General features: G+C 41.7%; 1 protein-coding gene across 1 annotated transcript in view; it reads left to right on the plus strand.

Annotated features, from left to right (window-relative positions):
• Positions 1 to 4,604: 4,604 nt before the first annotated feature.
• Positions 4,605 to 26,563, plus strand: part of pik3cb (phosphatidylinositol-4,5-bisphosphate 3-kinase, catalytic subunit beta) — a 58,106-nt gene continuing 36,147 nt past the window's right edge. Inside the window, exons 1-2 of the mRNA XM_030067071.1 lie at positions 4,605 to 4,903; positions 16,327 to 16,406. The gene's annotated coding sequence lies outside the window, so the exon portion shown is untranslated. The remainder of the gene's footprint in view (positions 4,904 to 16,326; positions 16,407 to 26,563) is intronic.

Genomic DNA, 26,563 nt, shown 5'->3' on the forward strand with positions numbered 1-26,563 from the left:
TGTTTGTATACTGTATGTTCTAATTAAGTGGTATTATTTTCTGGTCAGACTTCAGCTGACTTCTCGGGATTGTGTGAGACACACAGGCTACCACCAACCCCTGCAAGCCAGCTATGCAGCCCAGTAATGGAAGTATATGGTAATTCTAATGAGATACAAAACAGTGGGCCTTCTGGAAAACCGAATAAATTCCAAAATACCACTTCACTGAAATTTAAGGATTTTCTCCTCTTTGAATTTAGGTCAACATATTGATAACAGTACCAAGTCTGTCTCATGGCTAATGCCCAAACCTAAACACTGCGTTTCTGAATGGAATTTTCTGTGACCCGCTCTGCATAATGATTGCAAATAGCCTGTTTTGTGATAGTTCGCTATAAAATTATGTCCAGTTATGTCATGTATTCCAATACCATAATCCACCACTGCCTTCGCGGTGCCCTCAGATCAGATTTGTGAGCTCAGTCTCTCTCTATTGGCTTACAAAACAGGAAGCTGGCCTGATGCCTGACCCTCCGCCCGCCTCTCCAATCAAGCATGCATGCCAGCCAGATCTCAGACACACTGCAATCCAGTTTCAGCCCCCATGAACTTACTTCTTTCAAGCAATTACATACTTCTTGGCAAGGGCTCACAATTAAACAAATGATTATATTTTGATATCCATAATTATACGCATTCACTTGAGGTCCCCTTTCAAGTCAAATATGCTTTTTATTACACGCTTATCGTCTGTGATGAGATTATGCACAGTGCGGGTTTGGAATGAGTTAGGGTACATTTAATCGAATAAGAGGGGAATAACTGCATAATGGAAGCATGCTGGACCCAGGACTACACTGCATAGGCTGCTCCCTTTGAGCCCAGCTTATGTTTAGCAAATTTCAGACAACGAGAACGTTATGAGGGGAACTCTGAGGGAGTGCCCGTAACCCCTGCCCACCAACAGGTCAGACACATGTGACATAACTTTGTGGCCTGAGGAAATAATTTGAGTGTGCAATCACAGAGAGAGACAGCTTAATGTGATAGCACGGTTTGAATCTGTCCTGCACTACTTCTCTCAACAAGGCCAGCCCCACATACGGCACTACAACCAGGCAAGGATCCACGAGCTGAGTGCCATTATTCAACTTAGATTGAAAGTGATCACACATTGTAGAAGAACAGTTATCTGCAGAAATCAACCCAACAAAACTGGTTACATTGAGGAGAGCACCCACCGGTTGTAAATCTTAAATTAACAACACTGCTCTTGTGCATGGATATGCTGCCCCCTTATGGCGAATAAAAGTAACGTCACTTACAGCCCTTGATATCGATTTAACTGGATCCATACCAGATTGATGCCACTGAGGAACACCGAAAAGAGAACTGGACACAATCTCCAAAATTATGAAAGTGAAGAATGATAGCGTTAAGAAAATTTTTAGAAGTGTTTATTGTTTTCGGAACCATTGCTACATTGGGCTGTAAACGGCAGCGTATTTTCTGAAGGGGAAAAAAGCAATGCGATATGAACCAAGAAAAAATGTGCACCAAATATGTCAGTAATGGACAAATATACCAACCAATGGTTCTGTCAAGGTAAGAATGGCATAGAATACATGTAATGGGACTACAACATCATGGCACAGCACCATATTTTGGCCTTAATAATAATTAGTATAAGGTGACATTCTTAAGTGGACATACACAAACACACACACACAGAGTGAGAGAGAGTGAGAGAGAGAGAGAGAGAGAGAGAGAGAGAGAGAGAGAGAGAGAGAGAGAGAGAGAGAGAGAGAGAGAGAGAGAGAGAGACCAGGCCAAAACCCAAAACACCATATTTATCATGTAAAGGACATCGCTCTGAAATTAAAAGGTTTAGAGAAAAAATCCAGTGAACAAACTTTTTATATTCTTGTTAGATGAATGCAAAATGAGCAAACAAATCAAGTCAAATCAAATAACTTCTATTTTTATTTTATAGAAATGAAGGTAAGGATGAAGTATCAGGAGACGCAATGGCATGTTTGAACTCTGGGCATAACAAGGACGTTTTCTGACAGACTCTGGCCAGGGCAAGTTGTCACATGGGTAGCAGGTTGTTACATAGGAGCAAAAGGTATAAATGGAGATGTGAACAGTATTTTCTATCACATTTTATTACAACACAATGTTGTTTTTTTGTCATATTTAAAGCCTTACCAACACATAATGATACTGGAGTACCATCTTCTATAAACTGTGAAAATTACTGGTTGCAGCATTTGTGTTTTCACAGAAATTAGAGAAGGGCATTAATAAATTGTCATGTACACTACTTTAAATGGTTAGTGTTGCCAAACATAACGATGGCATTTCTTCATTATTCTCTTGACAGAGACATATTTGTAATACAATTAAAAAAAAAACAAACAAAAAAAAACTATTGTATATCCAAATATATAAAACATCAGAAGTTCAAAGTAATATTCAGTTTATTATCTAAACATTGTGAAACAATATAGCTTCACAATGGCAACATGTACTGTGTGACAACAAGCAAAGGGTCTCTAAAGATGATGGGGGGGCCCCCCATCATGGGCCCCCCCCATCATCATCTGGCAAGATGTGTCAACATTTTAGCCCAAGTGAATCCATTTTTATATTTGTAGTTTTTATTAAAATTAAAAATTGTCATAAATGTATTTTGAAGTCACATTAAATTACAACATCAGTCACATCAAGGTTGTATTCAGGACCCATGTCCCTTCTGAGCTGTGTGTTGACCATTTACTGACCCACTATCAATCAATGCATTACACTGATCAAATGATGATATATTGTCAGTGATATTAATTGCTTCACTTTGTCCCCAGATATTTTGCTGACAGATAAGCAGTTTTGGAGCTGGTGCTAGCAAAATTTTGGCTTCTGTGTGCAGAAGCTTTGTCACAGTTTAGGGTTTTGGTGAACTGAAACTTCTGGTCCTCATAAGTATAAATATTGTGGTCTTATGCCACTATGGGTGACTAACTAATAATGGTTTGTAAGCAACAGTCAACCTTCAAAATTTCCTTTTACAATCAGAAGTGTGATATCAGTCTCCTGCTATTCCCGAACATACAGCAGATGACCAAAGCATGAAGTCATCCCGAGGGCCTGAATGTGTAATGACACCTCATCGATCACCAGAGGGCAGCAAATGACAAATCACATGCTCGGGTCATTTTTGAGGTTTTATTTTAACGGTGCATGGGTTGGTGCATGAGAATAGCCTACAATGCAGGAATTGAAAATTGTGACGTTTCAAATTTTTATGTGTCATGCTGATCTTGACTTGTGGTTGATCGTTTGGCAAAGTCCGGAGAGTATTTATCATGATAGACTTAGCTCTGTAATCTGTCTCATGCTCTTCCTTTAGATGACGATCAGTTTTACAGAGGTAAAATATAACCTTGGTAAATTGACCATCATAAATCAAACAGCCATCACTGCAAACAAAAATCAACGAGTCTATGCTGTCAGATGAGCATTAGGCTAATTTATGGGTTTTTTCATTAAACGTTATTTCTTTTACATCACTTGGATAACCTACCACCACCTCAGGCCAGAGTTTTCATGACTATCTAGACTAATTATATTAATCCTCCACTACATCTCTGGTTAGAGCCACCACGCAGCTCAAATCTGTGCCAACCCAGCCTTACCCAAATGGGATGTCAAATAGATGTAACTCTTTTACTGGGGTATTTCTGCTTTCTGTTCCACTTCTCCCTGAGGTTTTCCTTAAGAAGAGCAGGTTCGGGGAAAATCTTGCATTTCCGGGTGAGATCAGGCCTCAGAAGTTGTGCCAGTAGTGCCTCTTTGGGGAAAAAAAGCCGGTACAGCTCCGCCGTCAGCGATGCAACAACCCTACCAGAGACTGACAGAGCTGACTTTCACAATAAAGGTCTAAAACAGTGACTTGAATTAATGCGCGCACAGACCATGTAATTTAGTAGCCTAAGAAAATGTATTTTAACGCTCAGGTCCATAGAAATAAAGAAAAATGATTGTAAGTCTATTGTACTGTATGTCTATAGCCTAATAGTGTATAATTGCCTTGGCCTAATGGAGAGATCGTGGGTTTGTCACTGAGGGAAGATATTAATGCGTTTTCAATTTCACATTGTCACAAGAAGAAAGAAGGAAGCACAGGTCAACTGTAGGCTACATTAAATGCCGATATGTGGGCTGCATCATGGGCAAACTAGTTGGGATGTGACCTCTTCGGGCCACATCTGCCGAAATATCGTTAAGCAAAGCGCTTGCAAGTCCCATGTGCTCTGAGAGGCCACACGCTGGCTGAATCTGATCCACAAACTCATAGAGCCGAGAGAAAAAGAAATTTATACTATATTATATTATACTTAAAATTGACGGACACTTTTCTCCTTATATCCTGCGCTTATAGCCTAATTTGTCCCGGATCCTGTAAATTATACTAGACATTATTTTCACGGCGTTCCTTAAATTTAATCAATTTGAAAGTACAACACAGGGCGGAAAGTGTTCATCAAAAAGTCACTTTGTCGTGAAATTGAGGAGCGGAAGTGCCGTTCCACTGTTGTTGCAGCGGACTTGACGGTGCTGACGGAGGGATTGAGGCAGGGGAGAGCTGGAGGAGGAAAAAAAGAGGCAGAGGCGGCTCACCTTCTGAAACAAACAGGAAGCAAGACAGCCCTCCTGCTCCTGTTCACCTGCGACTGCTCCGCTGTCCCGTGTGGAAAGGCAGCCGGCCGAGGGGCTTTCGGTCGCGCATTTTTTTGTTTTTAAATTTATATATTTTTTAACGCGACAGCTGCTCACACTCGAAGACACAGACGTGATCCTGTCAACTTTCCTATCGGTCGGCCACTGTGATTAACACATTGAAGCCGGACAGTGAGTCAAGGTAAGTCTCCTCCGCCAGTCATTTGATGCTTTTTCCCCTCCTGATTGATTTTTTTCTTTTTAGCGCAGATTTTGTCACTTCACGTCAAACGCCTTTCAACAGTCTGCCCGTTTATTTTTGCCTTTCCTATCTGCGTACATAGCCTACCTCGTCTAAAACACATCTCAGTAAAGACTTTGACAAACAGCGTAGACTGTCAGGTCGGCGTAGACCCAGTTTACCAAGCAGTGATGATTTAAAGTCCAACTTTTTGGACTTGGTTCGCCCATAATTCCCATGATATTCCTCCTCCTAAATACACCGTGGTGGGCATAATGAGCAGTGTCAGCCAGTAGCCCTCTTAAATTGAGATTTTTGAAAATAGAAAGTGCTTCTTATTATATATCCTCGGTGCCGAAATTACCAGGAGATCCTAAAGATTCGTAAAAGGTATTACATTTTGTCACAAGTGTCCTATTTGTCTTTGCCGATAAGTGCGAGAATGTCAAACTACAAGGCTTGGTTCTCTCCAAAGAGTCCGGGTCGTATCCTGTCCTTTCTGGGTGAGGTGAATCCAGTGGGAGAGACTGTGGAGCTGGATATTTGCACTGGCTGCTGTTAGGTTATTGGGGTTTGACGAGGTGAAGTCAGGCTAGTATTTCAAACATTTATCTGTTATCCATTTCCTCTTTTGATGACAATGACAGACATCAGCGCCTTTAAAATTTAATTAGCACAGTTCCGCCCCGGGCGCCTGGCCTCTGAACCTGGACTTCGCTTTTGTGTCTGATAAGTTACACATTCATTCAGTTTTTTATGACAGGACTGTCCAAAAGTTTTCGTGACACAGACAGCAGATGCACACACCGGGCCACACAGTCTCTTGTTTGCCATGATTTTGTCCCTAAAATGCCTTCCTGGGATTATTTTGCTGTTGCGATGAACAGTAGCCTACACCTGTGGAGGAAGATAAGTGCAATCTATGATCACAATAGCTAAAGTTATACATATTTAGGATGATTTTGCAGAACTACAGTGCTATCAAGTTTCAAGTAACAAGCTTCTAAACACCTCATTTTGCTGAGGACCTCCTGAAATTCCCCCAAGGATCTCAGAGGGCCCCCGGGCCCCCCCTTTGACAACCAGTGGTGCAGGAGTAAGTAGTGTCAATGAACACTGTTTGGGTCAGACACACTGCTTACTCTGGGCCGTGTCACTGATGAAAACTGGAACTGTGCTCGTGAAACAGACCACAGAGCCAAATGAAGAAATCATCCCAGACTTTTGAGGAATAATTGGTCATATCAGTTATACTGTCATAACTGTATTAGTCATCACATGTTTTAATAGGAAACAGCCATGAGACAAGGCCTGTCCGTACTGGAATTTAACAGCGTTGAGGTTATGAGATCCTGAAATAGTGCGGTTTTAGTTTACTCATAAAAACATGCCCCATGAATCAACAGTTGTAGGCAGATTTTACTTAGTGTGACATGTAGCCCTAACCTTTCATTCAGAGACCTAACTTGTAATAAGCACTGGAACATGAGTTTGAAAAGGGCAGAATTGCACATTTTAGAGTGAGAGATTACAAAACTGTCCTGCAGCATCTTGTAAAAAAAAAAAAAAAAAAAAAAAAAAAAAAAAAGTTATACAGTTATTATTTTAGAACAGGTTTCACTTTGGATGCAGGTTTTAGCCTGTCTGGGTTTGGCATAATAACTCTTTTTTCATCTCTGTCAGTAAACATATATAATCAAGGCCTACAGTACCACACGATGCAGTAGACTATCCTTGTTTATGTGGAAGCAGTGTGTGACAGTGAGTGTGTGTGTGACTGTGACTCAGATTTTGTGTGTGTGTATGTGTTTGGCAAGCTGTGGTCCTCACACAACCTCGTGAGTTCTCCTGAAGTGCTCCTCATTCATGATAATCTGATGGAAATGGCTCTTGTCACAGCTCAGATCTCTCTTGTTTCAGCGCACGGGACAATATGCGCACACACAAATGAAATGCTGGTGTTAAAATGCTTTGCTTGTCACCGGACTTTCAGTATGTTGGTGAGTATGAGTGTTTGCGTGTGTGTCTGGGGGTGTGATGCTGTTTTTGTGAATCAGACTTTGGCAGGGGCTAAAGCGCCATGTGACAAACAGTCAGAGGAACTGGCCAGTGGGCTTAGAGTGGCAATGATGTCACAGGTGAGAGGACACGCACAGTAGCTTTGCTCTTAGCACTGTGTGTGTGTGTGTGTGTGTGTGTGTGTGTGTGGGTGGGTGTTCAGCACCTAACCTGGGGTGCTAACACATGGGTTGTGGGAAGGCAAAGGGGCAGTTGTTGTGGCTGCAGCTATGAATGGAGCAATTCTCTCAGTCATGTGAGAAGTCTGTGTGGCCAATAAATTTGTTTGTATATAAAGCTGAAATGCACACACACACACACACACACACACATACACACATATTGCAGTATGTTTACATATATATAGTAGAAATGGATCCTCGTTGACCTTGCACAACAATTTGTAAACGTAATAAACATAAACATGATTGGCGTGATTGGTAATCTGATGTTAGAAAACATGGTCACAATTTAAGACACACACTAGTTCTCAGCTAATAATTTGGGACGAAAATAAATATCATGTACCTGCTGATAATGCAGTTTTGTGGTGGTATGGTACAGTTGCTTTTGAAAGTATGGCTTCCCAGTCTACACAATTAAAGTTGGTATAATTTTGATCAGGCACCGGGCCTTGCTGCCCCATGTCGGGCGGGTTCCACTCTCAGGCCCCCTCTGAGGTGAAGTTTGAGAACACTGATAAGGCTAGCTGACGTCATTCCACACACACCAGCCAACAATGCAGCTATTTACTCCAAGCCAGATTTACTCCCAAAGCAGGCCTCTACCAATGAGCCAGGCAGGAATGAATGGAGAATTCTAAGTGTTCTACTTAAAGAAAGTTGTGAAACTGTAGCTAACAAGTGACATTCACGTTCTGTGTCTCCACTGCCCTGGCAAGGTTGAACAGTCAAGTGAGGTCATTTTGTCTATTGGTAATTCATTTGTGATGCAGAGAGGAGCCGCTTGAACGGTGCAGGATGTTTGAGGTTGAGGCTGCAGAGGTAAAGAGAGAGGTGGATCACAGCTGGGGAAAATGGACATATCTGGCCCGGTGAGCCAAAATGAACCAGTACTTACAGTAATGAGGCATGCACGTAATGCATACAGTCAGGCTTACTCATACAAGCTGTGTCTGCAGTATCATCAATTAAAACAGCAATATAGTTATTTGATGTAGCACTTTTCTGTATACTTCATATCTGACAGTAAAGTGTATTAAAACAACAGGAAATAGTATAATATAGCAAAAGTAAACATATAATCAAGGAATAATAAAAGTAACATCAACAAAATGTAGAACTATGCAGGCCAGAATGTCTTAGGCATAAATTTAGGGGAAAGTGGTTTAAAAAAGGTGGATTTTGAAGACTTCATTTGAAGAATAGTGAATGAGTAGAGTATGTGTAAATATATAACACTGTGTCAGTCACTCTGTTTTAGCACTGCTGGCCTGCTTGGCCAGCGAGGTTTGGACTGACGTGTTTGTCCTCCGCTGCTGAGTCCCTGTGAATGTTGTTTCACCTTACTGCAGCCCTGATTCATCACAGTGTGTAACTGTGTAGAGACTGAGATGTACAGTAGCCCTGGAGAAGAAACCGAGTCACTAAGTTCATGGGTTAGAATCACACATGAAGTGCCTGCATTTTGGTTTGGCAGAAACCCACTTTTGCATGTAAATACTGGCCACCTGCTGGTTGACACAATCACCTTGAAATGTGTGTGCCATTGTCACTGTGCGCTTGAAGTGAAACACCTGCATGCATTGCAACTGTTGTCAACCACCTCCCTTATCTTCAATCCCTCCCTTTCTGCTCTCTCTCTCTCTCTCTCTCTCTCTCCCTCCCTCTCTCTCTATCTCTCTCTCATGCACACTTCCTGCTGTTATGCTTCTAAAGTAATCACCCCTCACTACTTGTGTAACATCCTCTCAAAGACTAGTCTGAAAGGAACCCTCTGTGTGTGTGTGTGTGTGTGTGTGTGTGTGTGTGTGTGTGTTTGTGTTTGTGTGCGCTTGTCCTTGTCCGTGTGTTCATGATTGGTATGCCAGCCTGCATACTTACATTTGTCTTATGTCCCATCAGCTCATCCTATTCCGCGTGCGAGCCAATGAAAAAGAATGTACAGTATATCTCTGCTACGCTGCGTGGGCGGATTTGCTGTACATTAGAGTGTATTATGAAACTATACATGGGAATGGAGATTTCTGGAGCAAAAAGTGTGACTCAGAGAGAGAGGAGAGCGCCCTGGAGGAATTCTCCACTTTCCTGCACAGCAGGCTAGGACCTGCCAAGGAATGCAGGGAAGACAGCAGGGGAGGAACAGAGGGAGGAGACGTAATGAACAGCGAAACAGAGAGATGAGGAACAGAGGCAAGGTGGCAGAGAACTGTGTAAAATAGGTAAGAGAAATGAGATGTGCCGAGTGTGGGTGAAGGAGTCGTGAGGAGAGAATAATGGCTGCTTTACACCTGCCACTAACATCCATCCTGGATAATCAAATCATATTCAAACAGGGCAAACCCGTGTAAAATTCAGGTGTGAATGCACTCAAGATGCATTGAACATCTGATCATCCAAATCACGATCAGAGGTGGTCAGAAACACATTTGGTCAGATACCAGCAAAGTGGAAATACAAAGCATCTCTTACACACATAGCAACAACATAAATGGAAATAAATCATAGCACACAGATCCAACTAGAAAGTGCAAAATCAAGCAGGTGGCAGGCAGCCTGAATAGCAGCATTGTTGCCAAAAACAGCCTGTCTGGATGGGAAACAAAGCAAAGTGTTTTGTGTCAGTGTTAGGATGTACATTTTATAAGAGGAAGTGATGTGCTCTGCAAGCATGATCTGATTTCTTTTTGTGTAGTGGGGATACATTTAATTTTAATTCTGCACATGTAATCCAGTTAAATCATATCTAGATTCAGCTTCAAACGTGAGGCGCATGTCAGTGTCAGGTGTGAAGTAAGCCTGAATGTCTGAAGGGTTGCGGCAGCGAACGCAGACTGTCTAATTACTGTAACTGATGAAAGAGAAAAGACAGGGGAAGAGGGGGAAAGGACAAAGGGATGAAAAATATTGTGGGATAGTAGACAGGTGAGAGACAGGATGGATGGACAGATGCGAAGAGATGGCTGAGATATGCTGCCAGCCTGGGGGGCTCAAGCCTCCACTGTGTTACCAGAGAGGGCAACACCTCCACTTGACATCTCCATAGCAACAATCACTGTTCAGACCCCTGTCTGCAACTGCTAATAACAGTGAAACATACACACACACACACACACACACACATATTCACACTTTGCAGCAGGCACACACAGTTGTGCCTACCCTGTGATATTTCATCTCAGTCATATGATTAAATGCATGTTATTAACTTACCGCACACCTATACAAACAGATTAATGTCAATAAGACACAGGACGTGTTCATTTGCTTTAGCAGACGATATGAACTCCACTCCAAATCACATAAAAGTTCATTTGCATAAAATGTTACTGCTATATGTTAATTGGAAATGTTTGGAATAATTTCGTGAAATAGAACATTATTCTCATTGTTAGCCCTTGTGAAATTTGTTCGAAAACACAGATTGTGGAAACCTTTGACACAGCTGGAAACTGAGGAGAGGATTGGGTGTCTTCACAAGAAGCTGGACAGCATGCAGTGCGCTGATGGTGATGTTCTCCCCTGTTTAGTCCTCTGGCTTGCTGGGACTTGACACTTTTGGTCCAGATCCATGTTTTCCCAAAGAGACAGTCTCATTTGTCTTGAACTGTGTTAACTCACAGCGGGTTGCTGTTGAGCTCTCTGACCTACTGTACTCATGGCTCCATGGCATACCCTGCTGTTCATGAGCCTGTAGGCAGTGTCAGATTATATTTCTCTGTCTTTTTCTCACACTCGTTCACTTCTGTTTCCCCTTCCTCCTGAGACACTTTACCCATGCTGTGACTGATGGCTGATCTCAGCCAACTGCATCATCGTGTGCATCTGTCTCTGTTGTAAATAATTATGCATTATTTTTCTTTTGACCATGACTAGTGACAGTTCTGTCTCAGGCGTGCATGCTATATGTGTATGTGTGTATATGTGTGTGTGTGTGTGTGTGTGTGTGTGTGTGTGTGTGTGTGTGTGTGTGTGTGTGTGTGTGTGTGTGTGTGTGTGTGTGTGTCAGGGCTCACTGGTTTCATGCCAAAGGCTGAGACAGACCTTTGTTCAGCCAGGCAGGCAGAAGGTAACTGATTTACAGCATCCTAGGGCAGTTTTGAGAACACACACACACACACACACACACACACACACATATACCAGCTTCACAAAAGTTGCTATAAATAGAGACAGAAGCAGGTAAATAAAGAGATGTGAGTAAAGGCCATGGATAGTATGACACACTCTGGGATGGATGGAGGAATTGGAGGACACATACATAAACAGTTTGTAGAAAGGAAAAGTTTATTTGTGGCTAATCTTACTTTGATAACAGTAAAATGGTGTGTGTGCACGCCTCTGTGTGTCAGTGTGTGTCTCTGTATATGGAGGGTTCTAAATGTCCCAGTGTGCGGGTGTGTATTGTTTTTGGGATGGACAGACAGTGCTCTTTTGTTTACGGTGAGGCAGGGATGACGCATGGTCTAATGTAATGGCCCCCTCCAGTCCAATCTGGGTTTGGGGAATGCATGAATTGTGTGCTCTTGTGCATTCCTCCACATGTGAGTGTGTCTTTGTTATTTGTGAGTCGCGCTCGTAAACACTCAATTAAGGATCACTGAGATCACCCAGTGTATTACCTTGAGTAACCTCCCACTTGAGGCACTTGGAGAACACACAAACCTGGTATTAACAGTGAAGACTGCACTGTGTGTGTGACGCTGTACAGCTGAACAGGTTCAGTGGTTGGCATCTCTGCATTTAGCTCTGTGGAGAGCAGTTCCTAATCTTACAGCCACAGATGTAATATCTTAAACTCTCAATTCTTGTTTTTAGGCCCACAGGGCAATGTCATTACCAGGTGAGAGGACAATAGTGCAATGTTAGGACAGGGAGACTGCCTGCCCTTCAGGGGATGCTAATGATTATGTAATCCCTCAGGGCCCTAAAGACAGTCTGTTTATAATGTGACGACTTAATGGTCCTGGTGACCTGAAGGTCACTGGAGGATTAGGAGTGTGGTAAGGGCATGAATACAGGCTGATAAGGCTCACCCATCATTCAGTGGCAAATAAAGGGAATATCAGCAAATCTGGTGTGTTTAACCTGAACCCTAACCCTGCTGGCAGGATGAAGTCTCATAATATGCACAAGAATGACTGTTCAGGCTACTGTCACACACACCACACACATTAGAGACAATAAATAATGCTGGGACAGCAACTCTGATATCATAATGAAAATACAATGTCATCAGCTGCATATTTCACAAATTATTACACTAAGTGTCTGGCTCAGATCAGATGAGAAAACTAAACCACTTTAAAAAAAAAAAAAAAAAAGTTTGTGGAGGCATACGGCTGCCAGTGCTGCTGTTTGTGTGTGTGTATGTGTGTGTTTAGATGAGCCCAAGTGAGCTAAGGTAGAGAGAGCAAGAGAGGCTTGAATAGATTGGTTGGCATGCTGATGAAGCTCCCAGTCATTTTAGGATCCTGCATTCCTCACATTCTTTTCCAAAGGAATGGGTGGAGGAGAGGAAGGGTGTGTGTGTGTATGTATGTGTGTGGGTGTGTGTGTGTGTGTGTGTGTGTGTGTGTGTGTGTGTGTGTAGCAGGGGGAGAGAGGGAAAGTCGAGTCAAAGCCAGACTCTCACTGTGGTGTTTGTACAATGATAAGAGCAAGAACAATTTAGGGGTTAGGCTCTAAAGATGAGAAATTCTTTGGTAGTGTTTGTGTGTTTTATGCAAATCTGTGCGTCAGATGTGGTAACTGAAGGTGCAGAGTTTAACAGCTGAGAGCAGCATTTCATAAGTAAGTGTGTGTGTGGATGTGTGTGTGTGTCAGTCCTCCCCCAGACAGGGTGGAGTTTACTCCGCTGCTCATACATGGTTGCTCACATAAATCTCAACTAGTATGTGCGTTGATTTCCTCCACACAAGTGACCATGCTAGCTTCATGTATCACCCATAGCCTGCGTCACCGGCCAATGTTTTGTGCAGTGAGCCGCTCATTGTTTTGCTAGTGGGTTTGGTCCTTCAAAAACCATTGTTTCAATTTAGCGAATGGTTCAGTTTTCATAGACGGAGCAGTGCAGTGGTGCTCCCTGGCTGCTTTATACGTCAGTCCACTTCCAGTAAATCCAAGCGTGTAAGTGCGATTGTGTGTGCACGTGCCGGCACTTTGTTTTTCAGGCATTGAATGATCAATCAATAGCTGTGGTTGTGCTGCTTATTGTGTTGGATATTGTGTTGGGATTCAGAGAACTTGTAGCATGAAGATGCTCTTAGTTCCTTTGTAGAGCAGATTATATGCTGCGTTTAAGCTCCACAACACAGAGATGCTGAGGTGGTAACACCAACGGCCAGACGTCACTAGTGAGGAGCATCTGCATGTAGGGCTGGGCAATATGGACAAAATCAAATATCACAATATTTTTGACACAATACCTTGATATCAATATTATGACAATATTGTAGAGATGATTAGTGGTGCTCTCACAAAATGTCTAGTCCAGTGGTGTTTGTTAGGCAGTTATTTTCTGTAAAGCTCAAACTATTGTTGTCATATAGCTCAAAAACACAACTGTAATGCTTAATGTCAGGGGCACAGTTATTAGTATTAGTGTCTTCATGCATGCTTGAGGGGTGGGGATATGCATATTTCTTTGAATTTGTTGCGTGAAAGGAAAAGAGTGTGACGGTCAAACAAGTGCCCACTGCTGTGAACACAACATCAAATGGGCTGCTTTTCAGCGGCTTTGCTGTCGGCTTTGTGGTGTTACTTTATTAAAGAGCCTAAAATAAATGTCTTGTGTATGTCCTTCATATTAGGGTGGGGATTTGTGCTGATACGTGGGCATATGTAAGGTTTAACGTTACATTACATACGTAACGTAATATTGTTAACTGACAATTATGTGACAATGCATCTGAGATGATGTTGAGGAGCAACACATAAGTATTGTGAACTAACAGTAAAATGATGTGAAGATTACTTTCCATAGGGTGTAACTTAGTAAAGTAATGCATTACTTTTTTGTGAAAGTAACCAGCAATGTGTAATACATTACTTTTTTTGAGTAATGACCCCAACACTGGTAAACTCCTGAAAAAAAGGTTGAGCACCCTTGTGTTGAGCTAACCCTATAGTGGTCTCTCTCTCTCTCTCTCTCTCTCTCTCTCTCTCTCTCTCTCTCTCTCTCTCTCTCATTTGCTTCTAAAATCACTAAAAAGCCAACAGACACTGCCTAAAACCCCAATGACATAAATTATTAATTACTCTAACACCCCCCCACCACCACCCCCTACAGAGATGCTGTGGGTCATGTGATCGTGTGAGCTGAACCCAGTCAGCGAGTTAAACATTGACTGTCTCAGTCCTGAGATTTTATCATTGTGTTAAAACAGCCACACACTTCCTGGAACAGCGCACCCCCTCTACTGTGTGTGAGTGTGTGTGTGTGCGTGTGTGTGTGTGTGCAGTGACCACACATTATTTTCATATTTTCATACACTTCCTTTTCACTCCAGGTTTCCCGTTCACCTCTTTCTACGAATCTATCCTCCACCCCACAGTAAGAGTGTACTTTTCTGCCTCTCTGTCAGTACATGGACAATTTTCTTTGAAACACACACCAAAATTGTTTTTCTGAGCCAGCCTGGGTCACACCCTGGTAAACAAGATAGAGCATCTTTTACCAGTGGGGAATGCACAGGAAGTTTACTGGCCCTCTCGCTCAGAGTGTGTGTGTTGCATGTCGTTGGTGTGTATGGCCTGACTGTGTGTCTTTGCTTACAGTATGTTTATTTACCATAGTGCTCAGTTTATATCTCAGTGTCCGTGGTTGCAGGGCAGCTCTTTGAACCTGGAAATAGGATTGATGGAGAGGCCTATGGAATGAGTTGGAATGAGCTGTATGCCGGCACGTACAGAGGTCATGTCCCACCCCTCACCCTGCTCCCTGATGCATCTTGAACTTTTGAGCTGACACACTGAGTTTTTGATCAAAGATTTTTGATCAAAGGTTAATGTTTACTAGATAAGAATGTGGAAAAAACAGCCCAAGCTTTATTTGAGTGAGTTGAGACATGTGAGGAAGCTCGATGAGCTCCAAATTCAGTGTCCCGACAACAAATGGTGTTTGCACTTGTGACATGAAAGCCTCAATGTTTACTTATAGGAGTTTTCTTTAATATTAGAAATGGAAAGGGGAACTCAAACACTAGGCTACTTATGAATTATTCACACAATACTCAAAATGTTTTGTTCTACTACTTTGTTTTGGCCTGTTACAGATTGAGTTATTGTGATTATACCACTCCCATGATATGAGTCTTAATATCATCTGATATTATGGCTGCTGAAAGACTGTAATATTGTGATCTGACATCAGTGTTGTCTTTTCCAGGTTTGAAAGGCTGTTGAAAAGCTGTTAGAGGGCTCTAGCTGTTGCATGATTTACCTCCACCTAGTTGGACATCTTATCCACATTACTAATGGCTGTTTATCAAAAAGCTCTCGTGTGTGAGTATCTTATAAAAGCACCGAGAGTCATTCTTGCAGTATCGTCAGAATATTGATTTTGAGGTATCTGGTCAAAGATATCACAATATTGGATTTTGCCCGTACCACCCAGCCACAGATATATATGATCATTTTATTTTTCAGTCTGTGTGCAGCTCAGAAATGCCTGACAACCAAACATCCTCATGTGGGAACTCTGCTTTCTCAGCAGTGGCTAAAATTATCTCCACCACAACCTTGACTGAAAGGAGAATGATTGAATGTCAGAGAAGAAGGCGGCAGTGGAAAAATAAAGTGAGAATAGATGAAAATTGTGAGCAAGAGAAGTGTAAAGGTGAGCAGGGGCAAGAGAGAGACATGAGTGGAGGGAGAGGAGAGGAGGAGCACTTTGTTTGGAGTGCTGTGTACTTTCTTTTGTCTTATCTCGAATGGTGGGGCAACTGGGGCCCCTTTTGAGTGTGAGAGAAAGCGTACTCCAGGTGATACAGACAGACAGAAACACAGAGTCCAGAGCAAAAGTCTCTCTCTCTCTCTCTCTCTCTCTCTCTCTCTCTCTCTCTCTCTCTCTCTGTCTCCCTTTGCTTCACACACTACCAACAGCACTTCTTACAAAACAGTTTTTTTGGTCTCCTCCTCCATCAGATGCAGCGTCCCAGCAGCTCTCCAGACACCACCAGCAAGGAGCAGAGGCACAAGAAATAAAAGACCCCAGGAGACAGCAGGTAAGACCTGTGGATCTGTGCATGTTTTTGTATGTGTATCTGGTAATTATCTTGGCCTATGCATTTACCATTTGATTTGGCAGAGTTTGTGTGTGTGTGTGTGTGTGTGTTTATGAGAATGGGAGAGTAGGCATGCAGAACGCTGACTTAGCTGGAATCTGGGAGAGTAGGCTAGCCCTGACAGGCGGGGAATGTTTGGAAGTGAGCCGACATACTTTACCTTTATGTCAGAGACAAACATTACACAGCCTCAGCACACTTTCACTGCATTTCTCACCACAGATTGATAAGAACACAAAAAAAGCTGGATGTAGCTAAAGCCATATTACTGGCTGTGTTGCTTTGGGTTGGACACTACAGTAAACTGGCCCTGTTTGGTCTTCATTTGTGACCAGGGCTGGGTATTGTATGCTAAAAAACAACTGTACTGATCTAGGACCTTGAATGTGATGTTTATTTTTTTCTTTTTTTTTTAATCTCCAAGCAATTTTGACATTCATTTCCCAACTTAAAGAAATGACACTTGAATTCTTAACTATGTTTTTTTTTTTATGTATGTATTTGTCTTCACCAATCAAATCCACATGAACATTTGCATTTGTTCAAAATTTTATACGGTAAAAGAATTTCTTTATCTTTTAAAAAAAAAAAAGAAAAGCTGATGTCTAAATCTTAACTTTGGCTTTGTCCAAAGTAGCAAATTTAAGAACCTACTGCAACTGTTGCCTATTTAACACTTTTAAAAAAAAACTTGGACTATGACAAAAATATTAAATGCTATCACATTTTTTGTGTATTTATGTACCACAGTTTTGTGGTTTATAAAAGTGCTTTTGTTGGCATTGTTTTTTTTTTTTTTCCCTTGCCTATTACTCTCCTCAAAATAACATTGTGCACTATTAAGAGGTTCATTATTTTTGAGATGTTGTTGGATGTTATTTTCTTGTCACAAATGTTGAACACCAGGCTGCAGGCAACAATTGTAGAAAATGTAGCTAGACCAAGGACTGTTTTGTTTGACATTATGTACACTGTGTGCAAACAGAATGATGAAGTTAGTTTTTTTTTTTTTTCTGCTTTTGGCGAGTATTTACCTAGTGAGCCAGCCACAGTCACATTTTTGGATCTTGTGTGGTGATTGGGTTAAAGATAGTGTCACATTAACCATTAGTGAAACTAACTTTGACATAGGATATTTGAAGCCTGACAAGATTTGATCTGTGTCAGAAAACACTGACTGCTAGTGCCCATCCCTAGGTGTCATCAAAAGGAGTGTGAGTGTGTGCAAGTGCAACTAGAGAGATGCTACACCCATGCCACATCCTATTTTGGTATATCTATCTATATCTATCTATCTATATATCTATATCTATAGATATAGATATATAAATATAGATATATGAGTCAGTTCAAGCATGCTACAGACTACAGACTATGTATATAAACTTGAATATTTTGAATGAAAGTCTGAATATTTTGAATGAAACTTGAATATATGGAATGAAAGTCTGAATATATGGAATGAAAGTCTGAATATATGGAATGAAAATTTGAATCTATGGAATGATTCATTCCATATATTCATGTTTCATTCCATAAATTCAGACTTTCATTCAAAATATTCAAGTTTCATTCCATATATTCAGACTTTCATTCAAAGTACTCCAGACTTTCCACATTTTTTTTCCACGGCGCACCGGTGGCCGACTGGATAAGCGCATGTACAACAAAGTAGAGCGGAACTGCGATATCCTGGGTTCGAACCTGGCTTGGCTAGCCTAGTCCTCCTTCCACGCAAAAACTAAAACTAAAAAGCCATTTAACAGGCAGATGACATTTAACCAAAGGGGACATTCAAGCCTCATTTTAATGCAGCTGTCAGTCACTGAAGACGTATCTCACATCTTTTATATACTTGACCTGATCACGTTCAGGCACAGATTATTTAATTTTTCCAGCGGGTCCGAGAGGGTCGAGCTCCGTTTTGGTGGATAAATCAACCAGTAAAATTTCTGTGGTGTTCCTGTTATAACTGCAGCGCGAACATTCACGTAGTGGCCTATGATATTTCTATAATAACTGTATCGCGTCTATAGTGAATAGAAAGAATGCGTTTAATCGCGCCGGGGCACAAAATGTAAGAAAAGCTGGCGCCTCCGAATTGTATATGGAAGAAGAAATCCTGCATACTGTTAATACATATTTTAGAGACCTCCCAAAATTTATTGCATCATGTTTTTAGCGGAGTTCATGTGTTATTAGGCTAAGGGAAGATGAGCTCCTCCTGCCTCCCCTGTCGTTCCCACCCTCCAGGTAGACAGTTTGTGTTTTTATTCATTAACCAGCTGCTTTATAGCCGACCTGCACTCCAGTTTGCATTTGGCCCACCAGCATATTCAGACTTTCATTCCATGTAGACTTTCATTCAAGTTTCATTCCATAAATTCAGACTTTCATTCAAAATATTCAAGTTTCATTCCATATATTCAGACTTTCATTCCAAATATTCAAGTTTCATTCCATATATTCAGACTTTCATTCAAAATATTCAAGTTTCATTCCATATATTCAGACTTTCATTCCATATATTCAGACTTTCATTCAAAATATTCGAGTTTCATTCCATATATTCAGACTTTCATTCAAAATATTCAAGTTTCATTCCATATATTCAGACTTTCATTCCATATATTCAAGTTTCATTCCATATATTCAGACTTTCATTCCATATATTCAGACTTTCATTCAAAATATTCGAGTTTCATTCCATATATTCAGACTTTCATTCCATATATTCAGACTTTCATTCAAAATATTCGAGTTTCATTCCATATATTCAGACTTTCATTCAAAATATTCAAGTTTCATTCCATATATTCAGACTTTCATTCAAAATATTCAAGTTTCATTCCATATATTCAGACTTTTATATATATATATATATATCCCCTTGTGCTATCATATGGCAAACTTTGATGTCCCGCCTTGACCTTGAGCTTTGACTGACTTGGAAAAAAATGAGGAGATGATTACACAGGAAAATATCTGCAGCGTAAAGCTATATCTGCGTCTTGCAACTTTTCCAGTGCCGACGCAATACTTTTTCGGTGGCCAGAACAGAGATTGGAGATTGGATTCTGATCTGCATTTATTTCCCCCTGCCATGCTTGTAAAGCCATTTGCTGAGCCTGGAAATAAATGCAGAATAGAAAATGTCTGCTTCTGCTCCCTCGCAGATCCAATGCCTTGGCTCAAGTCAGTAGCACAGGTGCAGCTTTCACATTTGTCAACATTATAACCATTTTTCCTGCTGTCAATCAGTGCCAGTGGCCAATAATCACCAATAATCAGCACAGATGCCTCCCACCTGCTCTCTCTCTCCCTCTGTCTCTCCCTCTCTCTCTCTGTTCCTTCCCTCCTACTCAAATGTGGAAAAATAGCTTGATCCAATTATCCACACTACATTCTGTCTCCTGTGATCCGGCCGCTCTTCCCACTGATGCCACCATCATCACCACGGAGCAGATGGAGTTTTTATGGCACTCCGAGTACGTCAGATAGCTTTTCTTTAGATGAAGCCAAATGAGTAACGTCTGCACTGACTGTTCATTCCCAGAAATTTCTTGTAATCTTGTTTTTTTTTTTTTTTGTTGTTTTCTGTGATACTTTGGCTGACATGAAGCTGTGTGTTGCAACCCTTTGACTCACACAATCCTAGGAAGCCCTGCCCCTGGTCCTATTCTTAATAGCGTGTTTAGGTGGCATTATCGCTACTCCAATGCCCCTGCTACCCAAGTTATTGCACAGTCTGTGTATTATAAGGCTAGCCGGTATTTAAACTGGACAATAGGACATGTGCTTCTGCTGTTAACTAAATATAGACACAGTGAGAAAGCCAGTTCATGCATGCTACAGACTCATTTCCCAGCTATTCAGTAACAGTGCTGTCAGATGTATTGGTGTGATTAACAAACATAACACATTATATTTGATTTACCAATATTGATTCCTTAATGCAGACAAGTGTGTGTCGCAGTAAATATAGCCCAGTCATATAAATAGAAAAGGATTGCTTTGGCAGGGGAGTGTGTGTGCAGTTGAGCAGCACAGACGGTTTGACAGATGTGTAAACAGAAGGAGAGGCGGACATCAGCTTATCATTTCGTAGAGTCACCTCTGTGGTGAGACAACAACAGGGGCTAAGACATCTCCCCTTTATCCCAGCTTGTGTGTGTGTGTGTGTGTGTGTTAGTGCCAGTGTATGTTCCTTTGTTTCTGTATGAAGAGTGATTTGGCAAGGTACAGAGAGCCCGATTTTGAAAAATCAACTGTGTGTGTATATGTGTGTGTGTGTGTGTGTGTGTGTGTGCGTGGGAGCCATCCCCACTATATTCAAGACAGCTCGGTGTTATTTTTGTCCATTTCTTCCAGTCGCTCTCAGTTCTCCACCATTTCACGGCATAATCAGTGGTTGCGGAGGCTGTGTGACAAGCTGGAATTTTCTTTACATCTATTTTCGAACTTCCCACTTTTGAACATTGCAGTTGCTGTGAGATGTGCTTTTGACAGTGACCTCAAAGAGTCTCTTAATCAGCCTGAGAGGAGACGTTTCTCCTTGTTCTTTTACTGTGCTTATTTTTCCCTTGGCTGCATCACACTCCTCTGTCATGGTTGTAGTAAACTCTGGTGGCAATACTCTGCGGTACAATGACAGAGAAAGCTCTACAGAATACACAGTCTTTATAATCATGACACATCAATACAATACTCGGCCCACCGCTAGTATTTTTCTTTTTCCTAAATGACAGATACATCTCTGGTAAGTGTCGTTGAAATTACCCACTTTATCATATATGAAGTCTCCGTAGCCTTGTAACCTTTCGTTGCGTAATGTTTTCCTCTTATCTGACAAGCTGAGGCAGATTCAGAAGAATACTTCACACCCCATATAACGGAGCACAGGTAGACACAGAGGTAGACAACGAGAGGAGAGAGTGAAAGATTATGTAAAGATTGCCTTCAATGAAAAAAAAAACATTGACCTCGAGAAAACCAAGATGTCCACATGCTCATTCACTGGTTGTTGCCGTTCATTATTTGCTTTTGGTTGGTCACAGTTTCCAAAAGAAGCTTCCTCAATCTAGGTGAAAAAAAAAAAAAAAGAACTTGTGTCAGAGAGAGATCAGAAGTTAATCCCCCTGTCTAACTCACAGATCTGCTGTCAAGACACAACTATACTCAGCATCAAAACAGGAAGAACCACACTGACCACTTCCAGTCAGTGTTCATATTCTTTGTGATAACTGGCGACAGAGGTGATGGATGGTGGCTCTTCGACGTCTACAGCTCCAATTGCTCAGATATTCAGTTCAGAAAGCAGAAGTGAGAAAGAAACCTGTTATATGTAATAGTCAACAGGGGCATTTAGCTCCTGCTTTGATGAAATTTAGCACACCTATTCATCGGAGAGGATTTATCTCTGTGGAAATCCTCAAGGCTTTATCCAGCTTCCATCTACCACCCCTAATTTTTTTCTTGTTTGTTTTTCCAAATGCATCCAGGAAAGAATCTGAGAAGGACAGATAGGTTTCTCTTGCCGTGTTTTTTTTGCTCTTTGTCAGACACAGCAGTTTAACAACAGTGTGCTGATATGCCCAGACATTTGATTTCTTTATTTCCTTTTATTTGTCTGCTGGGCCAAGCCATGTTTGCATAGGTATGTTTTTCTCTACAGGGCTTCCTTGTGTGCTGTCTCTTTTTGTAAGAGCTAACTTTGAATAATGATACGTGGCTGTGATAAAAGAGAGTTTACATAGCCAGTATTCATTCAGGGCACCATAAACATCAGCTGTGGCAGGTCATGACGATGCTGGCACATGTAATTTGTTATAAATGTTCAGAGTACTCGTCTTCCTGTGTGTGTCTGTCAGGAAAGCCAGTGTTTTCACCAGCATTCTTGTTGGCTTTCATCCACAGCAGCTAGACTCAACAAGCAGCTTGTTTATATGTGCTGGGTGTTGGAGAGCTTTGACCCCCGTGGTCATGTGTGGGTGTATAGGCTGTTTAAGGTGTGAATGGGCTGCCTGCAGCTATAAATCACACACTAAAGTATGCATGCAAAATATCATGTGAGTATTTGTTTATTGCATCAAATGTGGGGTGGGGTGGGGGGGCTCTGCGTGGGACCAGTGCCGTGTGACCCCGTCGGCCCCCAAAGCCTCAGTGTTTTTACTGGTCCTCAATTGGTGCATTGGTCTTTGTGCATGGCCGAGCTGGAAGGGCTTTGTGTGTGTGTGTGTGTGTGTGTGTGTGTGTGTGTGTGTGTGTGTTAGGGAGAGGGAGAGGGGGGAGAGAGGGAGAGAGACGGAGATGAGGTAAGGGGGACAATAAAGGGTGAAGGGGGGCAAGGGCAACACAAGGGCAGTGTTTGTGCAGGGCACGGGACTGTCCTTACTGGCACACACACACACACACACACACACACACACACACGCACACAGAAACACATATACACACACATACAGAAGCACTTGCCAAAAACAGAGGCTCATTGTGGACACCAAGCCCAGTTCAGCCCACCCACTACAGTCATACATTGTATCACACATTGCCTCCCATCTCTCTCTCTCTCTACATTATCACTTTCAGCTTCCACACTTGTTTCCCTTCAGTCTCCAGCATTTACATTTTCTAATTCATACAACCCCACTTGTATGATAAGGCATCATCATCGTCATTTCCTCCCTCCTTGCTCCCTTCTTTGTCCTCTTGTCTCCATCTTTCCTCCCATCCTGTTTACTCACTCACATCTGTGATCATCTCTCCTCCTTCTCCTCCTCCCCTGCTGACTTTCTGACTTTCTGTCCCTTTTTTGAGGTAGGTGTAAAAAGTCTCACAGCCTCAGTCATGGAGCGGTCCTCACTGGCACTCTTTATTTATATGACAGTATGTGTATGTGTGCCCATGCTCTTCTCTTCTCTTGTGACTGTGAAGTGAATCAGACTCTGTGGAACATCACACTTGCACATCTGACTTTACCCCCCCCTCCCCCCCTCCCCCCAACGCAGACCGACAGTTGTGGAAGCAAAATAGATGAATTCAACAGCCTGTCTTCATTATGGAGACTTGACTGGCATAACAACTCATCCACAATCTTATCAGATTTTTCTTGGAAAGTCAATCATGTGATTATGCTTTTTTTTTTTTTTTTTTTTTTTTTAATGCTGGTCATTGTAGTTCCACTTAATACAATCAGATCTTCTCTCGATCTAGTTTGTAATCTTAATTGATCTTCTGTATAAATTAAGCCTGTTCAAATGGATTTCAGTGTTGTCACAAATGTGACTGTAACTCTGTGTTCAGACCAAATGCGAAGCAAGTTTTTCATGTAGAGTAATTACATACAAGTCTACGCAAAGACGCGAATAGACGCATATTCGCACCGGGTGATGTTAATGATGCAGTTTTCTACAGCGAAAATGACGCAAAATGTGAAATGTGAATTGAAATTTTTCAACTGTACAACTATTATTATTATTATTATTATTATTATTATTATTATTATTACATTTTGCTTGATTATGTGGGCATTTTGAATTGAGCTGTTGGTCATTCCTCAATAGCGGTATTCACAGCAGATCAAATAAACAGCTGTGTTGTTTTTATTTTACTGTAGCCCTTTCGAAAACATTGAAACTCCCCTCTCAGCTTATCTCACACCCACTCCCTCCTCAGGCTTTGTGTCCAATCCGCTGTCTTCACCTCCCATTGTTTTCCATCCCTAACTCAACTTTTTGTCCTTTAGTCTCAGTATTGTTTTGGCAGTACTCTATCGCTTTCTTTCTCTCACTCTACACCCATCTGTTCTCCCAAAGGACCCAGGTTCAAGTCAAGTGCAGCCCCGCTATGCATCGAGAAATGGATGCCAAAGAGCACATGATTCTCTCTCGTCTCTCTCTCTCTCTCTCTCTCTCTTCCTTTTTGTGTGTGCCTTACTAGTGACTATTGATCTGTGACATGACTCTACTGTTATTGCACCCACGTGCATACACAGTTCAGTGTGGAGGATGTGTTCTTAGCAGGAATGTTAAGTGCCTTTGTGTTTGCATAGTGATGGTAGGTAGTTATCCAATCAGATTTACTCTTTCAAATGTTAAGTGCCTCTCTCCAATATTATTTATTTCAAGTATGAGCTGAAATGAGTCTAGGCCATAACATTCTTCTCATGTCAGCTGCAGATGCCAACAGAGGCCCGCTGTAAATCACTTAATGACAACATCGCCTATCTCTGTACACACACAGTCACACATGCAAGGCTTGTACTCCTCTGTTACAATTAATTCACACAAATTGCATACACAGACACAACTTGCACACAGACAGTTGGCCCGTCTGTACCTGTCAAATCAAATTTCAAAGCAGCTGCATACACACACACACAGAAGCAGAAACAGTGTGTCTTTGTTGCCATTTGCCGGTATCACTGGAGAGGTTATGCGGTGGACTAAAAGCAAGCTATGGCGTGTATGAGAGGATCTGCTGACATTCCTGTTGCTCTGTCCCTTCACCCACAGCCATTAACCCAGTGACCTGGCCTTGCTGGCAAGGAGTGGGGCATTAGGTGGTACGGAGTGCAAATTAGATTCTCCGATGTCATTCAAACTTGATGGAGTCACAAAGCCGACTCTCGCTGTCACGGTGTATTTGGTGCAGTGATTCATTACGATGTCACAGCAAGAGGTTCTTTGTCGTGTGAGTAGATCGATGTCACAAAAGATTTTCAATCTATGGCTGTCAAAATACCATGATGTAGCTTTTATGATATGTGATATGTGTTTTCTATGATGTAACAATCCATGTATAGTTTGGATTGGATTTGTGTCACAGTGGATTATTGGTGATGCCACAAATAGCACCTCACTGCCATCATCATAATGCAGCAGGGAGTTTAGATATTGTCTCAGCACAAAGTCCTCCAGCGAAAACTGTGCGATGTCACAGTCCATGGCCTTAGGAAGTTAAAATTCATGATTGTGATGTCACAGTGATGCTGAACACCTCCCCCCTCTCCCATCTCCTGAATGACATTAGCAGGATTGAGATGGCTGGCTCTAATTCACTCATCCTTCTGCTTGGAAAGGAATGATGGCTGTAGCCCAATCTGGGGAGAGAGAGAGAGAAAAATGAAAAGCAGTTGGAAAATGTAGGAGAGGGGCTGATAGGAAGTAGCAGGACGGATGAGAACATAGAGATGGGAGATGGAGAGAGAGTTTACAGCTTTAATGCCTGCCAGCCGCCACCCACACCACCACATCATATTTGTACCGCTCACCCCTACTCTTCTTCCATCGACATGTATAAAATTAGAGGGAGAGGAGCTTCTCGTCATGCCGCGAGGCGCGTTGGCATTGTGTGTGTTATAGTGCGTGAACTATTTGCATTGAATATATAGCCTATCTTATATATAGCCTATTTTTCACACTCTTGACATATAACGCAGTTTCATTGTGATTTCAAATGTTTGATTTGAATAGATCGATCAGTTAAACAGTAAACATTATCAAAAATGACTGTTCAGGAATAAAAATATCAGTCTGATTCAGTGTTAAGCAGCTTTTTATGAATGACTGTGGCGGGGACTTTTGCTCTGGTTGATATTTGTCACTCACTTCCTCTCTGGTGTCATCGCTTCCTGTCTGAAGGGTGGGTGTGTGTCACTGTGTCACCGGGGATTGTTGGTACGATGGCATGGCTCTCGGGAAGTGGTTGACTCACCCACACACAGTTTGTACACACACACACACACACACACATACACACAAATCTCTGTCATCAAATCTCAAGCATTTCGATATTTCCATGCCAAATATATTGATTTCCTTTGTTTTCTTCTTTAAATTATATAGATTGTATAGCAGTATAACAAATCATTACAACATTGCGAGAATATGAAAAAAGTACAATATGAGAATATACCAAACACAGAATATCAGTGTATGTATCTGATTTTGTTTTGGTCTGTTTTGTTTGTGTTTTCATTGTAGAAAACGGTACAATATTTTTTGATGTGAGGTAGCTTATTTTGATTATCCATTCAGAGCTCTTTCCCTAATCACCCCCTCCCTTTCCTTTTCACTCGCATAAAATTCATTTACATA

This window comes from Myripristis murdjan, chromosome 13, assembly GCF_902150065.1.
Source record: "Myripristis murdjan chromosome 13, fMyrMur1.1, whole genome shotgun sequence".
In the NCBI taxonomy this organism is placed as follows: domain Eukaryota; kingdom Metazoa; phylum Chordata; class Actinopteri; order Holocentriformes; family Holocentridae; genus Myripristis; species Myripristis murdjan.